Below are 5,824 nucleotides of genomic sequence, written 5' to 3' on the forward strand. Positions count from 1 at the left end.
CTCTTTATGCCAGAAAATGAGCGGGGACAGACAGCAACACACAGTCACTTGTTCTGTGAAGTCTTTTGACAGCATGGTGCACAATTTACATCCCAAATCAAGGACATGTTTGTGCATGCTGATAACACATCGTAGTCATGGATAATAAATACATGAAATACTTGAGCATGTTTATTAACCATGAGTATAGATTCGCAGATCTTTATTCCCTCCACTGGCTGTAGCTGAAATCTCAAGCTGACCCTTGCCATACTGCAGCATATGGTATGGAAAACCTCAGTAAGATAGATTCAACATTCACTAGCTGTTTTTGTCAATGTAGTAAAAACAGAATTTAACCAAATACTTCACATGACCCTCGAAAACAGTCACAGTCACTGAGAGGAGAGATGAATAAAACTCAAGGTTTTTGGTATGTTTTGCAATGCTTTTCTGGAAATATTGTTATTGATGTGAATGTATGTCAGAAAACACACACAGCTGGACTATTATCCATACTACATACTGGTCAGGAAAATGACAAATTACACATGTTAAAACGCCACTTTCTGCATGTTTGAAACTCCTCACACTCCAAACAGACCAAATGTACAAGACCTGAACTCCCAAAGAGGACCCCACATGCATACTACAGCACCCAAAGGGTCCCCTGCCTCCATCCTGGAGATTTCATTTAGGTAGTTTTAATGATCAGTGTATTATTTTCACAGCAGAGTAGGGTTACTGTAGCTTTGTTACGGTTCTCTTGTGCAACTGTGCTCTTCTCACTGCATGGTGGATTATAAACAGAGCATCAGAACAGAGGGTTTTTTTTGCATGAACAGAATATGTGCGTATACGTCGGCTCTGTCCATCCGGCGTATTGCCATTAGTATACACAGATCAGCACACATAACAACACTGTGACATTATCAATAAGTGACAAATGCAACCATATAACAAAAACTTACACATTGGGAGTAAGAGCATCATAAGAACATTTAGGACCATTAGAACGACTTAAAAAGCTTCTATAGCTGTGATACAAGTTGGATTGAACCTGTCTAACCTAATCTTTACACTATTGGCTCCCCTCAAGAGGATTCATTCATTTTCTGAACTGCTTATTCCAATTCAGGGTTGTGGGGAAGCTGGAGCCTATCCCAGCTGGCTTTGGGCGACAGGCAGGGTACACCCTGGACAGCTTGCCAGTCCATTGCAGGGCCACACACAGAGAGGCGAACAACCACACTCACGCTCACACTCACACTCACTCCTAGGGGCAATTTAGAGTAACCAATTAACCTATCATGCATGTCTTTGGATGGTGGGAGGAAGCCAGAGTACCTGGAGAGAACCCACGCATACACGGGGAGAACATGCAAACTCCACACAGAAAGGCCACTGACCAAACCAGCCAAGGATTGAACCAGCAACCTTCTTGCTGTGAGGCCACAGTGCTAACCACTGCGCCACCGTGCAGCCCTCAAGAGGATTCGTTTATAAAAATTAGGTTTGCTACCAGAACTTGCAGTTATGTAATTAGTGTAATTTTGGACTTTCAAAGTTCACAAATATGATGAGTATTGAGGATGAAATATTCAGGGTGGTGGATACTTTCAAATAAAAGGATCCCAAGTTTAAAATGTGGGTTATGATCTTGAATAATTGAATTTGAGTTACCTTGATAAGTAGATATTTTATGATATTATGTGCAGTATTAATATTTATAATGCAGAGGAAAGGTGATGAAGAAGGTCTTTGGCATCTTTCTTGCATATCATGTTCTTGTTTCTCCTTGGTGATGGGACACTTTTTTTTTTTTAAAATACAAAAAATGTGTGTTTGTGACATCAGGCAACTGGATCCCTCCCTCCCACAGCAGAGATGGTCAGATTTAATCAGATAAACTCTCAGTGCAACAGCTGTCAGGCCAGACCCAGCTTCCATGGCCCAATCTCCCTTCCCTTCCTCCCTCTCCATTTCTCTCTATCTCCACTTAATGCCTCTGTATCACTGATATCTGTCCTCTACATTCAGGGCTCTTTCAGTTTTTCAGTGTATGAAGACATTTACTTGCATGTGAGCGCATTCCTAAATATAAATGTAGCTACGCCTACACATAAACAAGCAAAGACAGACACGATAAGGTCAGCGGATAGGTTGCGTGTCGATCTTAAATCCACCTGAGAATCAGGTTCAATCCATTTTTTTTGTTATAATGAGAAACAAACACTTTATTTTGGCCTTTTAGCTGTTAAGAAACTGATCTAAACTAGGATGTTGGTATTTGGCTGAAGAAGCACTCATGGCAAAACTATATTCAGTGTTGTTTGCTCGAAAGTTTGCAGCATTGTGCAAGAAAGAGTGAGAGTGTGTCCACGTGGATTTCATGTCTCTATCACTGCTAACTGGAGCTGGCATTGATAAACACATGCTTCCACTGGTGAGTCATGTGATGAGGCAATGAATGCAAATTGTACCCTTTAATGCAGAAGAAAAAAGCCAGATGTTAGTTGGCTTTTTGTCCAGTTTGAAAGGGCTTAAGCTCTAAGCTTTACTTATCTCTGCTGTTGGATTATAAAGGCATTTAGTATTCGATAGGTCAAGAGATTTTGTTCAGTAACAGTCAGAAAACAGGTATTCAAAATATTGAACCATCATGTGACCCACTCAGCCACTTTCTACATTTGCAATTTGCACTTTGGGGAATTTTTTTTTTGTTTGTAAAATCTACTTAATCTACACCAGGAAGTGAATCAATATCGTTCATCATTCTGGGTGAAAAAAACAAAACAAAAAACTTTCATGACATGTTCCAAAAGCAACACTTTTTCTCATATGTCCGACTGGTAAAATGATTTTTTTTCCATTCAGGATTAGTCAGAAAATAAGGCAAAGTGAAAAATCATGGAACTGGCACATTAAGAGTAGTTTGCAACTTGAAAATCAACAATTGTTTTAATGTTTCTTGAGCATGTTGTACATAAATCCAAATGCAGATGCTCCCGAATATTAGTAGACACATTTTCCTTCAGTTTGTAGTGTATTTGATGAAGTTGAGCATTGCTGCTGTTCAGGTTTAAATATTGCACGTGAGACAGGGACATCCTGGGAAACACTGGAAATCAATTAATAACTGACTAACAGTGAAGCAGTTTTGTGAGTTTATTTATTTATTTCGAACAAATGAAAGAAAAAAAGAAAAGAAAAATATACGTACATACCTATACATACATATACACATGTATACATACGTACATATACACATGTATATACTTACATATACATACTAATTAAGAAAATAATAATAATCACAAATATTAATATTGGTAACAATAATGATAATAAGTCCTCATCAACTTGACAATTAAATAAATTTGATAAAAGGAATTTGAAAAAGGAGTGGAAGTTTCTAGGTGCAATTTTCAGAATGTCAGGCGACAAGCGCCATGACTCACCAGAGTCAAAGCCCTTGCTTGTCTGTGATTCTGAAGTAAAATCAAAGTTAATCTGTATTCAGTTGGTAAATAAATTTATTTAGTTATCACAAACAAGATGGCAACAGCCTGCACTCTTTTGCATTGGCAGTGAGTGAATGTAGCCTCCAGGTTGCCCTTAGTCCAGCACGGCGAAGAGGGAATAGCTTCACACAGACTGTTTTTGCTTCACTGTCTATGACTCCAACCTCCAAATCATGTTGAATGACAGGAGGGGAATGAAACAGTAAAGGCAATGATAGCTGAAGCAGTCGCTGGATAACAACTACTGGAGAGCAGTTTGGTCATGAGATTATATATATATATATATATATATATATAATGCTCTTGTAGCAAATTAAGTTGAGTCATATTTATACTGCCACAGTGTTTGACAGGGTTAAGTCAGTGTCATTCATAACACATCTAAGAAGCAGATGGAACATTTTTTGTCTGTAAGTACACCATTTAACTGAGACATCAGTTTATGTAACTACATTTAGCCCAAGTCATGTAAATGTCCCAACTCATTTTTAAGTTGTCTATGCAGGCCATGTTATTCTGCTGTTTCTGTAAAACTGCACATCAAGTCCTCCTGCCTGCACAAACACAAGCATGCACAAACATTTTAAAAATGCAAGCTGACATGCACATATGCTAATACTTTTTATTCTTCACATACACATCCACTCACACTGATGCTGCAAAGTGCATATCCAGCATTAGTGTTTGGAAGGAGCAGCAGGCAGTCGAGGGGTGTCTGAGTGTGTAATGGACCCCTACTGAGCTGACAGCACGCCACAGTTTGGGTTTATGTGTGTGCAAGGGTGATAGGATGATGCTTCTGAACCTGGTCTTGAACTGCGGGATACATTTCTCATCTGGTTTATTCTCACAGAATTACATTTTTTAAATTGCTTTCAATGGGAAGGTTAGTGGCTTAAGTCCCCACTATGCAGCTTCATTTGCTATTTAAGGGGCATCCATTCACATAAGGACATCTCTGCTGTGGCAACACAGTTTTATGTGTGTTTCATGTTGGAGAATGAAACCACAAATTTATGTGTTTTTGTTTATTTTGTTATTTTTGGAGGTCTAAATGGCATAAAATAAGCAAAAAAAGCTGACTTTAAGTACTGAAGGAGATTTTTTCCCCCATATTCTTTCCATTAAAATGTAAAACTTTGGATATAAACAATGAAGAAGTAGCTGTCTAATTTATTTGAGCCTCACTTTGTTAGAGATGAGCCCAAAACAGAAGCTTATTTATTATCTGTCATGGTATATGGCTGTTGAGATATCAATAAGGGATTTCAACAACTTGAGCAATGGGGGATACTACATTATGTGGCTGTGTAGTATCATCAGACTACATATGCAAAGCTCTGTTTTTATACATGCTCAGCTTTTTTCTGTAACTCCACATACTTTTCGTCTGATTCGTTTTGCACATAATCTGAATGTTTGTGTCGTGAAACACATCTACTACGAAAACTACAAAAAGATACAACAGGAACAATTACGCATCTGTAGTGCCTTCAGCTGTAACTTATTTACCTCCACATTTGAGTACAATCAGACACTGACCTAACCTCCTAGACTCCTTTGAAAGTGAATCACATCTGACCGGGACAGGACATCCTCACATCTTGGCATCACTCATAAACAGCAAGACGCTGAACCTTTTCACAGCAGGATGGAGACACAACTCTGCCAGATCTGATGACTTCACAGTTTGCCTGTCAGGTTCCACTTGAGCATGGTTTGAGTAAGGTCTCTCTCTACTGTTTGACACATACACTGTCCTCCCTTTCCACAGATGTCCTCAGTCCCACAAGGACTTCAATGAGGAACATGTACGAGTTTACATAAAGATGCATGTTCATATACGATCATGGACATTATTTCTTTGTTGTGAAATAAATTAAATGATGTGTAAACCATAAATAAGTTTCATACAATATACATACAATAGTTTCAGATTATTTGTAGCACATGAGGGTAATTAAAAATCTGCAAATCAAAAACTGAAACTGACATTTTTTAAAACATGTATCTCCAACAGTCAATATGGTTTTCTAAATATCTAATCAGGACATAATTTAGATGAGCTGTGTATGCTTGCCGTAGTTCATTTACAGTGCTTTCACTCTGAATCCATCTATGACCACTCCTGCACATCTGCTCGTCACTATGACCCACATATGACTTGACTACAGGAAGACAGATTCTGTATATCTACCTAGTGTCTGCAGATATTTATATGAAAGCTGACTGAATGCTACATAAATGTGGACCAGGAGGTATAGTAAGTGTCAAGTCAGTAAGTTAATTTGTGTTGTATGTTTAGACATTCTATTCTATTC

The sequence above is a fragment of the Telmatherina bonti genome (genome assembly GCF_933228915.1).
Source record: "Telmatherina bonti genome assembly, chromosome: 4".
NCBI lineage: Eukaryota > Metazoa > Chordata > Actinopteri > Atheriniformes > Telmatherinidae > Telmatherina > Telmatherina bonti.